The sequence below is a fragment of the Camelina sativa genome, chromosome 4 (assembly GCF_030686135.1).
Source record: "Camelina sativa cultivar CO46 ecotype springtype chromosome 4, ASM3068613v1".
Taxonomy (NCBI): Eukaryota; Viridiplantae; Streptophyta; class Magnoliopsida; order Brassicales; family Brassicaceae; genus Camelina; species Camelina sativa.
Genome location: NC_141883.1, coordinates 24,403,678 through 24,417,559, shown reverse-complemented (window position 1 = coordinate 24,417,559; position 13,882 = coordinate 24,403,678). Strand labels below are relative to the sequence as shown.

Below are 13,882 nucleotides of genomic sequence, written 5' to 3'. Positions count from 1 at the left end.
GTTTAGAAGTTAACCAACATATAAAATTTTCTAAAACAGTTCAACCATATGTAATATAAAATATGATGTTATATACATACCAATATCTCTGCATATAAGAAGATTCCATTACATTATCAATCACTACAAAAAAAAATCATTTTGTATTATTTATTTTGAATATTTCTGTAAGTTAGGTGGACAACCACTGAACATTAGAATACATTCCCGAGCCTCTCATACTCTTGCATCCTCCATCCAGTTCTTCTGTTTTGCGGAGTTATCTAGTCGAAAATACTCTTGCGTCCCAATGCCAAATTATTATTCAGAATTAAAGACACTTGCACCAACCTTTACTCACCTCTCTTGCGTCTGATTGTTCACGATGTGACGACTTGGCATGTAGAAGTTAGAATCGTTCTCTGCTGTATTACTTACAATTTCTTACATTAATTAAGTAAATGATTTTAAAAGTGTTGATGCAAGTAATTTACATCCATTAATAAAAAACTGATGTCCATATAAAAAATGTACATCAGTTATTGTATCGTTTGGAAAAAATGATGTTAATTGTTACATCAATTTATTTAAGTGATGTAAGTATTAGTGTCATTAAAATAGTTGATGTAAATTATTTATATCAACTACAAATAACTGATGTTATAATTTATATTTAGTTTATACAATAATAAATTTTAAATTAATAAATAATTATTTTTTAAAATATATTCTTGAATTATTATGGGTTATTATTTTTAATATATAACTAGATATTTCATATACTTATCATATTTTAATTCTCGCTCGTAAAACAAATTGTGTCTTCAAAATGTAAGGTTCCCGTAAATTTAACTTGTAGATCCCGTCAAACTAGGACATATGTTCAAAAATGTAAGGTTCCGGGCATGCTGTTGGGGTTACAACCCAAACTTATTAAACACTTTTCTTGAGATATACACTAATGCTTTGTAAAAATTTTAGGTAACCACTAACCAATATGGCAAAATCCTTGCACAAAACATGATAATGTGTAGAGTATATACATCATGATATTAGAGTATGACCGGTTATTAACCATTGGTTTAACTGGGTTATCTTTGGTTATCTAGTTGAGCTGATTAGTCTAACTATAAAGACTAATTAGTTTGTTAATTCAGGTTAAGCTTTTGTAACAAACTTTTATGTTTTGATTAATAAGAAGAATTACGTTTCTCTCTTCTTCTTCGAGCTTCGTCTCTCCTCCATCGTATCACAACTTTCTCCGGTTAATCGGAGTTGATTATGGTATCAGAGCTCTGTAATTGAGTTTCTATTGCTTCCGCGTCTCGCGACGGAGATGAATTTTCCGATTTGCACTTGTTTTTAATTTGTTCAGCAATTACTCGCCGTTGTATGCGATTTTCTCATTGGAGTTTTATGCTTCTTTCTGATTTTTCTGATTCTCTTTTGATTGACCTTAGTGAGTACGAGTCTTGCTTTTGATTCCTCTTTTCGTCTCACTTTCTTTGGATTTCTTGTTCTTGCTTTGAGAATGAGTTCTTCTGGTAATTTGAATGCTCCGATGAATCGACCTCCCACTCCGAACCCAGTGAATGTTCAACCGCAGTATCAAACTGATCAGTATGAGAATCCGTATCATCTGCATAGTGCTGACCACGCAGGACTTGTTCTTGTTTCTGATCGTCTTGTCACTGCTTCGGATTTCCCTTCCTGGCGTCGATCGATGTAGATGGCTCTTAATGTCAGAAACAAACTTGGATTTATCAATGGTACGATCTCAAAACCTCAAGAAGATCATAGAGATTTTGGTGTATGGTCTAGATGCAACGATATAGTATCTACTTGGTTGATGAATTCGGTTAATAAAAAGATAGGACATAGTTTACTCTTTATTCCAACTGCTGAAGGGATTTGGAAAAATATATTGTCTCGTTTTAAGCAAGATGATGCTCCTAGGATCTTTTCTATTGAACAGAAGCTTAGTCAGATTGTTCAAGGGTCAATGGATGTGTCTACGTATTATATGGCTTTGCTTACTTTGTGGGAAGAACATAAGAATTATGTGGAACTTCCAGTGTTTCCCGATGGAAGATGTGAATGTGATGCAGCTACTAAATGGGAAAGATTGCAACAACAAAGTTGTGTGACTAAATTTTTGATGGGTTTGAATGAGAGCTATAATCAGGCTAGACGTCATATATTGATGCTTAAGCCGATTCCCACAATTGAAGAAGCTTTTAACATGGTAACACAAGATGAAAGACAGATAGTGGTCAAACCAACTACAAGAATTGACAGTGTGGCTTTTCAAAGTGTGGCTACGATGAATTATGCAGAGAGTGCCTACATAGCTGCTTATAATACTATCAGGCCTGTTCAGAAGCCTATTTGTTCCTCATTGTGGCAAAGTAGGTCACACCATTCAGAAGTGTTACAAGCTTCATGGTTTTCCACCAGGGTACAAGACTAATACTGTCGGATACAATTACAGACCTCCAAATCAATTCCAGCCTCGGATGTCAACAATGCAGTCTCAACCAAGGATGTCTCAACAATCTTCTACTCAAATGGTGCCATATGCAAATTCTATGCAACAGGCTAATGCAGTGGCTCAAGTTTATTCTGAGACCGGAATGTTTCCAACTGAAGATGTGTCGTATGGTCCTGTTTCTACTCAGTATCCACAGTACATGGTTTCCAATGGTGTTCCTGCGAGTTTACAAGGATTTACACCGCAGCAAATTGATCAGATGGTTTCTCAATACAAAGGTCAAGTTCAGGTTCAAGAGCCTATAGCTACATCTTCTGGTTCTAGTATTCCTAGTGTTATGGCCACGATATCTGAACATGGTTTGATGGCAGAGACTTCTACCTCTGGTATCACTATTCCTTTTCCTTCAACTTCTCTTAGATATCAACATCATATTTTAACTTTCCAAAATCATATTCTCTCTTCTTTACAACAATTTTTACCGCATGATGCTTGGATTATAGATAGTGGAGCTTCTAGTCATGTTTGCTCCAATCTAGCTTTGTTTACAGATTTACGACCCGTTACGGATATTACTGTGACATTACCAAATGGTACCAGGGTTTCCATCACTCATATAGGCACAATTTATATTTCTCAAAAGTTGATTCTATACAATGTTTTGCATGTTCCTGATTTCAAATTTAATTTGATTAGTGTTAGTAGATTGGTTAAGACATTATCTTGTTCTGCACATTTCTTTGATACTTGTTGTTTGATTCAGAAACTTTCTCAGGGCTTGATGATTGGGAGGGGTAGAGTCTTTCAAGACCTTTACATTCTGGCAACTGAGAATACTTCCCTCTCTCCATCTCTTCCTGCAGCATGTTCTTTTTCTGCTTCTGTGGTTTCTGATGATTCTCTTTGGCATCAACGTCTTGGACATCCGTCGCATATAGTTATCCAGAAACTTGTTAGTTTGATTCCTTCTTTGAAGAGTACTTCTTTATTTTCGCATTGTAGCATTTGTCCTTTAGCTAAACAGAAAAGGTTAGCGTATGTTTCTCATAGCAATTTAGCAGACAAGCCTTTTGATTTAGTCTATCTTGATATATGGGGTCCTTTTAGTGTCGATTCTGTAGAAGGGTTTCGCTATTTTCTTACCTTGGTTGATGATTGTACTCGTACTACATGGCTTTATCTGTTAAGAAATAAAAAAGAGGTTCATAAAATTTTTCCTATCTTTCTTAAACATGTTAAAACGCAATATGATAGCATTGTTAAAGCCATACGATCTGATAATGCACCAGAATTAGCTTTCACTGATATCATCAAGGAACAATGAATGATTCATTATTTTTCATGTGCTTATACACCACAACAAAACTCTATTGTTGAACGCAAGCATCAACATCTTTTGAATGTGGCCAGATCTTTACTTTTTCAATCGAATATCCCTCTGCAATATTGTACTGATTGTGTGTTGACTGCAGTCTTTCTAATCAATCGCATGCCTTCTCCTGTCTTAGCTCATAAATCACCATATGAACTGTTGCTTGCCAAATTACCTGATTATAGTTTACTCAAAAGTTTTGGTTGCTTGTGTTATGTCTCGACTAATACTCATGACCGTCATAAGTTCTCTCCTAGAGCCAAACCATGTGTTTTTCTAGGGTATCCAGTGGGTTATAAGGGATATAAGGTCATGAATTTAGAGTCTAATGCTATTTCCATATCTAGAAATGTTGTGTTTCAAGAGGATGTTTTTCCTTTTAAGACTAGTTCATTATTGTCATCTACAGTTGATATGTTTCCCAATTCCATTTTGCCTCTTCTTATTCCATTGCATTTTGTTGAAAGCATGCCTCTCATTGATGAAGATTCGTTAATTCCTACTGTACCATCTGCACCATCATTAGAGCATGATCATGGTACCATTCCGGCTGGCACTGTATCTACGTCTACTACGGATCATACCTCTGTATCTAACGTTAGACCAAAGCGACAGTCTAAAGTTCCTAGTTATCTGGTTGAGTATTATTGCTCTCTTGTTCCTTCCATCTCCACTTTACCACCCACAGAGATACCACCTTCTACACCTAAACCACCACCACCTCCACCCCACCTCCTCCTCTCATTAAATCTCTTCCTCCATCACCTAAAAAGACTACACCATATCCCCTTTCTTCTGTTTGTACCCTTGATCAATACACACCTTTGTTTCAATCTTATATTTTTTCTTATAGTGCCGAAACAGAACCCAAAACTTTCCATCAAGCCATGAAATCGGAGAAGTGGACTAAAGCAGCAAATGATGAGCTTTTTGCTCTTGAACTTAATAAGACTTTTGCTGTTGAGTCTCTACCTGCAGGCAAACACGCGATTGGCTGCAAATGGGTTTTTACTATCAAGTATAACTCTCACGGTTCTGTTGAACGGTATAAAGCCCAACTGGTTGCGCAGGGTTTTACACAACAGGAGGGGATTGACTATCTCGATACTTTTTCACCTGTCGCAAAACTAACTAGTGTTAAGTTGCTTCTTGGACTTGCTTCTGCGAAAGGTTGGAGCTTGAATCAAATGGATGTCTCCAATGCTTTTCTCCATGGTGACTTGGATGAAGAGATATACATGAGTCTTCCTCAAGGATATACACCTCCACCGGGTGTAGTTTTACCTCCAAATCCGGTATGTCGTTTACTCAAGTCCTTATATGGTTTGAAACAAGCCTCACAACAGTGGTATAAACGTCTGTCAACCGTTTTCTTGGGAGCCAATTACGTTCAGTCTCCTGCTGATAATACCCTTTTCGTTAAAGTCTTTATGCGTCCATCAGGAATTTGTTCCATTGTGGTTGTGCTTGTTTATGTCGATGACATAATGATCGCAAGTAATGATGATGCTGATGTCCATGATTTGAAGACACTTTTGCAATCTGAATTTAAGATAAAGGATCTTGGACCAGCTCGCTTTTTCCTTGGATTAGAGATTTCGCGATCATCGGAGGGCATCTCAGTCTGTCAACGCAAATATGCTCAGAATCTGCTAGAAGATGCAGGTCTCTTAGGCTGTATACCGAGCTCTATTCCGATGGATCCAAACCTGCGTCTTACCAAAGATATGGGCACACTGTTATCTTCTCCTACGTCTTACAGAGAGCTCATTGGTAGACTTCTATATCTAACTATCACCAGGCCAGATATTACATTTGTTGTTCATCAGCTGAGCCAGTTTATATCCGCTCCCACTGATTTTCATCTTCAAGATGCCCACAAGGTTCTCCGTTATTTCAAGATGAATCCAGGACAAGGTTTGATGTATCCTGTCACTTCAGATCTCTGCTTGAATGGATTCTCTGATGCAGATTGGACTACTTATAAGGAGACAAGACATTCAGTCACAAGTTATTGTATTTACCTTGGCTCTTCACTCATTTGCTGGAAATCTAAAAAGCAGGCAGTTGCAAGTCGAAGTAGCACTGAATCAGAGTATAGAAGTATGGCACAAGCAACCTGTGAGATCATCTGGTTACAACAGCTACTCAAGGACTTACACATTAGAGAAGCTGCTCATGCCAAGCTGTTTTGTGATAATAAATCAGCCTTACACATCGCCATGAATCCGGTATTTCATGAGCGGACTAAACATATCGAAATTGATTGTCACACCGTACAGGATCAACTCAAGAAAGGTACGCTTGAAGCTCTCCATGTACCAACTGAAGAACAACATGCAAATATCCTTACCAAGCCTTTTCACCCAGGACCGTTTCATCACCTGTTACAGAAAATGTCTTTGTCAAATCTTTATTTCCCAAACCAGACACTTTGGAGATAAAGATTTGAGGGGGGCGTATTAGAGTATGACCGGTTATTAAACATTGGTTTAACTAGGTTATCTTTGGTTATCTAGTTGAGCTGATTAGTCTAACTATAAAGACTAATTAGTTTGTTAATTTAGGTTAAGCTTTTGTAACAAACTTTTATCTTTTGATTAATAAAAAGAATTACGTTTCTCTCTTCTTCTTCGAGCTTCGTCTCTCCTCCGTCGTATCACAACTTTCTCCAGTTAATCGGAGTTTATTACATGAGACGAATGTGTGACATCTTAATGTGGAATCTATCCGATCCACACACAAAAAAAAACTTATGTACATCTGTACATGTGTGAATGTGCACGTGTATAGAATGGGACTGTTGAACTGTCTACTGTACAATTTATCTTTATCAACTAGTAAGTATATTGTCTATACGACAGGTGGCTTATTGTTCCAATATGATGATCTCTCCAATTCCGTTATTGGATAGTTCAATTGAATGTGTTCCCATTCGTTTCAATCACCACAACTTTTGTCGATGACTTATGTTCAGTGTTCACAGATCACAACACAACAGCCAAGCTAATCAATTATTTCCCTTTTTTCCTCTCTTTATTGGTTCAATTCGAAGTCAAGGATTATGGAACATTATATGCCCCGATCGTCTTTTAAGTTATATCGTCAATAATTTGTCCCCCCAAAAAAAAAAATGTTATATCGTCAATAATTGTTTTAGTGTAATTTTTCATGCCTTGATTCCAATATGATTAGTGAGACAAACCAATTAGTTGTCCATTATTATTAATCCTACCATAAATTAAACCACTCCAAAGAAACTACGACATAGAAGTATATATATATGACACCGATCATACTCTTATTTTCTGAAAGTAAGTATATATATTAGTCTAACTCTATACTATTTGTTGATTTGTTCGATCGTGATAATAATAGACTTGGAAGAAAAAAAAAATATAAACCCTTAACTATTATATTTTGAATTAGTTGGGATAGACCACATTCTAGAGGTACTAAAAAGTAGTAGATTGATTGGATGTTTACTATTGTAAAAATTAAATAATGTATTAAAAGTGTTATGAATGATTATATTGTAATATGTGGATGCCCATTATCGGTCCATTAGTGTAATCCTAAATCTTAATATGTATTTCTATATATATGTTGTATTAGAGCAGAGGAATAATACAAGAAGTTAATCCTCAATACTTTTTGTTATAACACGTTATCAGCACGAGTATCTAACCCTAGCCGTGTTAAAAAGAAAAAAAAATCTTGCCGGTGTCGTCTATGTATTGTGATGCCGCTCGCCTCTAAGTCTCCATATCCGTTTATAATATCCGATCCTTTGAAGCATGTCTTATTCTAAAAGATAAGTAACTCATGATTTGTATTATCATTCGGCTCATATTATAGTAACCCATATTTGATAATCAATCGGTTGGTCATAAGTTATTGCTATAATTACCCGGTTTGATGTTCATTAATTATTGCATAATGAGATCTGTTTGTTATTTTAACGAATACATGTGGTGGAATTTTACTACTTATTATTTTAACTTAGTTAGATATTTGATTTGGTTTGTTTAATCCTCCCGAGCTAAAGACATTCGGTTTTTGATATCTAATGACTCGTATTTCATATTTGTGATAGGAAATAATTGGTCATTAATATTGCTGTCAAGATCCTTAACCGGTCATGCATATATTATGTCAAAACCCTAGTCGATCCGATCTTTGCTTCCGACACGTTTCCGATCTGACCACTCATCACACCAACGAAAGCACACGGTTTCAATTACTCAATCGAGATAAGTATCAATCTCATATTTCATAATTACAGCCTCATGCCCATGTCAGACGTTAGGAAACAGAATTGTTTTTGCTTAAATCTTTAGCCATGCTTTATATATTTGATCTCTTGGTTCGGGACTGATCAGTTATGTCTTCACGAGAAAATTTAATTTCATTAGTTAGGCCTCATTATTTTATTGCTTCATGGTTAATTTGGCTCGTTTAAATTTACCCACTATGGTTTAATAGCGTATAATTTGTTATGGAATCATACACGCACGTATGTTGTTTATAATGTGTATGTATGTTGTGTACGTATACCATCTCTAGATTAATTAGTGGCTACAACTGATTTAAATAGACCATTAACTTTTGTATTAAATCGAATCGATAATTAACTAAAAACTTATTAATCTTTTGAAGCGGAGGATTTACTATATAGAGTCACTATCATTCCTTGGCCGAAGATGTTTTATGTCTCTGAACCTCGGCAACGTCTCCATCGAGATAAGTACTATCACTATGTTTTATCGATTAGCAAACTTATAAGCATCATATATTTTCGTGAATGGCTCATCAAAATCTATTATTTGGTAAAACATTTTAGATTTTATAATAAAATCTTTAGAAAAAAAAGAGGATAAAATGTTTTAAGAAGATATATATATATATATATATATATCTATAAAGAAATGATCCTTTATAATTATGTAAGTTTATAATATTTGTGAATTACTTTATTTGCTTAATTACATATTTAAATCTAATTAAAATTAGATATAATATCATGATGAAATATTTTCTCCAACCTTCTTTGGTAAATAAATTAAAAATTTAGTAACAAACTACTAAATAATGATTATTGATCATGTTTTCTTGGCATCACTTATATAAGGAAGTTTAAGTCCAAGTATATGACCATAAAAATTCATTAGTTCTTAGAATAATCTAAAGAAAGTAAATGAATAAAAGTATGTAAAAGAATACAAATCAACTTATTCAAATTATTACCAAGATTATAATAAATAATATCTTTGATGGAAAGATATTAGAAAATACATAATTTACTTGTCATAAAATATTGTTGTCATGTAGACACAATATAATGAAAATATATTTTAAAAATATTATAATCTTGTTATTTGTGAATGAGTAAAATAATGAGATGTTGATCATGAATCACATCATACTGGTTTGCTCCATTTTTGTGAATTATTTTATAAAAGAAAAAGAAAGTTGCTGTAAAAGTGGTCATAAATGTGGATAATATATAAAGTCGCGGTCAATGTCGACTAATTTCTCCACTAGAAGTCAATAATAACTACAAAAGTTATTTATCTCATATATATATATGATGATGAAAGAAACTAGTATGAGACAATTTCCACTATTCTGCTACAATATTAAGAAGTAGTAGAAAATGTATTGAAAGCTCTTGAAGAGCATATATACTATTGTTTATGGGAACACAATTTGATATTAATGTGTTATAGTCTCCCAATTAGTCTCAACGTCAAAAGGGTGTAAGATATAATACATGACCCAATTTGAGAATATTATTGATTACAGAGTGGGATTCAAATCGAGATTGATAGACATGAAGTGTCATCATCTCGAGATGGAGAATTAATGAATCCCACATACAAAGGTGATGGAACAAATATAAGATTATGTTCACACCCAAAATGTGTTTAATCACTCATATGGAAAAGCAAATCTTGAGGATTTGAAACCTAATCATGTTGAGACAATAAGCCAAGAAAATACTTTTAAATCATAAGTATTACCCAAGACAAGAAAAGTATTTTAGAGATTACATGCATTATTTAGAAGATAAAATGCTTTGTGAAAATCTCACTGTTTGGCATGACCGGTTAAGCCATTCCGGTTCAGTAGTGATGCAAAAGAATAATCAGAAATTTCTGAAAATATTCATTAGAGAACCTAAAGAGTTTTCGTAGTGATTTCATATGCGTGCTGCTTTACAAAGCAAGCCGATTATATGGCTTTCACCAGCCCCATGAATTTGGATAGTGTCAATTTTCTGGTACGTATACAAAGAGATATTGTGGACTGATCATCCACCATATATTCTTGTTATCAACTTGCAACCTTTAGTTTGCGAGATTTGGTTAATTGACAATGGTGGTGAAACCATGCCAAGTAATTGACATAAATGATTTTATATGTCAAATAATTCACATCATGCCAACGAATAATCATGAGTACTCCCCATTACAATTGGTTTGGGTCAGAAACCAGATGTATTCCATCTAGATGTGTTATACATGATGAGTTGCTCCACCAAGTGATTAAGATGAGATTTGAAAGAATGTTGGATATAGATCTCTCTTGATTGGATGAATATCTCGAGATGCAGAGACTGTTGGTTCAGTGAGTCAGTCTTTCCAACATGAGGGGGAGAAAATAAACAACTGGTAGAGAAATATATTGTAAGAAATTATCTTGATCCTCGTACTAAGAAATGTGTGCTAGAAAGTAAAAAGATAATTTATTGGCAAAGTTTGCAAAGATGCTAAAAGCATGCAAGAGCCATTTTCTGACCTTGAGTGACAAAGTCACATATACCAGTTGTGCTCCAATTGAAATTAATATCCTAGAAGGATAAGATCAACTGCTAGTAAGTCTAAGGATCACATGAAGTGTGATAGCCTTATGGTTCCAAATATAAGCATCCCCGGAAAAGAAAAAGGAGCATAAATTAATATGGCACCGAGGAAGCAAAGAATTATGAAAAATCTCTAGAAGAGATGTAGACATGAATAAGAAAGAGATTCAGGTACCTAAGAATCATAATGAAAGGAAATCTCAACAAGTTGAGTCATGTCTAGAATAAAAAGGAACCAAAAAAGCAAATCGACGTCGTAAATATGTTTGCATGCAGTGTTGTAGTTGATGATGTTATGAATAAAAATCGAGGATCATAAACCGCAGTTAATCGAGAAAAGTTTTCTTGAAAAGTGTACACAAAGAATGATTTGTTAATCATTGAAAGAGGTAACTATGAAATATTTCAAGTCTCTTAAAGAGATAATATTTGGACTTGTAGTTCTTACACTTGAAAGTGTAAAATGAGTGGAACATAAGTGGATCTGTATGAGAAATTAAGTACATGTAGTAGTACAATGATTCTCAGAAAATACTTATGAGAGATTTACTCTCTTTTGGTGGAAGCAACTATTTTAGATCCCTTATGAGTTTTGATAATAAGAGTAAGACTTGATTCGGTCTATACTTTAAAGTGATTGTATTGCAAGAAGCAATATTTTATAGCCCTCAAGCCCGTTGTAAAAAAGAGAAAAGTCTTTGGAGAGAAAAGGGTGAGAGTTTATCTCTATGAGAGAATCCTAAGTGTAGATCATTGTTTTTGATCTTAGTGATCTCATAGTGAGTTGAAAATAAATCGGGAACAAGCTAAGTGAATATCTTAGGGTTGTGTAAATCCGAGATTGAACACTAATTGTAATTGTGTTCAAGAAGTATTTTCAAGAAAGTTTGAGGACGTAGGCCTTTGCTGAACCTCGATAAAAGAAAAAATTATATGTGTCTGTTGTCTCTTCAGCACTTACAAATGGTTCTTGTTAAAAGAAATATACAAGCAAAAGTGCAAATATGTTGATGTTGAAAATGTTATCTAATCTCCAGTAGAGATTTCACATACCAAGGAATATATGGAGAAATAATCAGTGATGAAATATTACTCCTGAAAGATGGAGAAATCAGATTGTATAAGATCAGATATTTCATGAAATTTTTTGAGGTTACAGATTTGACATCTGATGAAAGAGATGTTATCTCAGGATGCTTACATCATCTTACATAGAAAAATGGTCTTTTAGTGTCATACTAAGAAAAAGAGTTGAAAGAGAAAGTTTTACAAGGAGATTATGAATAACTCATATGTATAAGATGATTGTTTGGAAGATTGTATGTAATTGAAGATTTGGTCTTAAATTTCAAATAGATCTTATATATGAAAGGGGTTCAAATGACTTGAAGTTCAATGACCCAGGAGAATATATGATGATCATATGAGTTTGTACCTGAAAGCGCTGTTTATAACAGTTCAGAAAGTTAATATATATATATGATCATAATACATAACCTGAAGATAATGCTTTCAGGGGGAGAAATATGATCATAAGCGTGGTTGTACTCTTTTTCCCTTATCATGGTTTTTATCCCAATGAGTTTTTCCTTGAAAGGTTTTTAATGAGACAACAAAGAACACGCGAAAAATAAACACCTAAAGAGGAATATTATGATTCCAATGGTGAAAGACTATCATCTTCAAAGTCTTTGATGAGATTGTGAGAAACAAAGATAATGATAAAGATGAGTCACTTGCGAGATCCATGACCAATAGAAGAATGGCGATACACATTTACTACAAATTTGTTCAAGTGAAGATTTGGCGAAGCATTTACCAAGGCGTTTCCAGCCACTACTTTTAAGAAGCTACTTCATCATATTGGATCGGTCATCTCGAAGATTTCAAGTGATGTACTCAAGAGGGGGAGTAAAAGCGCGCTGCACTCTTTTCCCCTTAACCATGGTTTTTCCCACTGAGTTTTCTTGGTAAGGTTTTTAGCAAGGTAGCATCTCATATGCGCATTTGGAACTACATTTTTATAATGGTCATCTATGGTCATCCAAGAGGGAGTGTTATGAATGATTATATTATAATATGTGGATGCCCATTATCGGCTCATTAATTAGTTTAACCATAAATCTTAATATGTATTCTTATATATGTTGTATTAGAAGAGAAGAATAATACAAGAAGTTAATCCATAAACTTTTTGTTATAACAAAAAGTGTATAGTTGGATAGAATTTTGAATATTTCTCTATTTAAGTAGATACTTGAACTTTGGTATAGCTGCATAACTTTCAAAGATCTGTTTCTTTCAAGTAGATACGATAAGAACAAATAACTTTCAAAGATTGAAGAAGATAGGGATAAAATTAATGTTTTCCTTAAATAAACCAAATCAATAGTACTATTTTCCTTGTTAGTAATAAATAAAGACGACACCGACAATTCTTTTTTTTTTTTAAATAAAATTTGTATAATTGAAACGTAACATACGGAATGTTGAAGTTTACACAAAAGAGGAAGACCAAAGTCAAAGGCTAGCGCTAGAGGACCCTTTCCACTCTCTTCCCCCAAAAGTCCTAAACGCTATCGATACGGATTCCGACCAAACCTCATTACTTAATGAGTGCATATAACTAATTGGATTCATTATCCATTCCTATCCGTATTTAGAACAAATAAACTAATCAATAAATTTATTTAATACATAAAATATTACTACAATGCAATATGAGCAGACTTTAAGTAGCTAGATTCTGAACAGAATATCTGATCTTCCTAACAATATAAAAATATATTATATATTTATATGCAATGGTTACGATAAACTTATTTATTAAAATAAATGATAAATACAATTAAAATTGAGAAAATAAAGAATAATATTTTTATTTAAGTTTTTTTCTTTCCACATAATTTGTTTAAATTTTCATTTATTTGTGTGGAACGCAATTATCCAGTAAATATTTTAACAAAGTTTATGTTTACGATATTGTTTATGTATAGAGAAAAAGAATGCAATATAATATATACAGTTTGGGAAAAGAAAATTTCTAAATCAAGAAAGATTTTGAATAATTCCCTACCAATAAGGAAAATGTATCGTATCGTATATTATAAACTCATTGTATTCGTCAATATACGTAAATAAAAGAGAAAAATAGTTTTCCACTATTCCATAATAA

At 33.7% G+C, this 13,882-nt stretch overlaps 1 pseudogene; it reads left to right on the top strand.

The window, feature by feature from the left end:
- The first annotated feature begins 1,510 nt into the window (after positions 1 to 1,510).
- LOC147946151 (uncharacterized) lies at positions 1,511 to 3,794 on the top strand (annotated as a pseudogene).
- Positions 3,795 to 13,882: the final 10,088 nt, after the last annotated feature.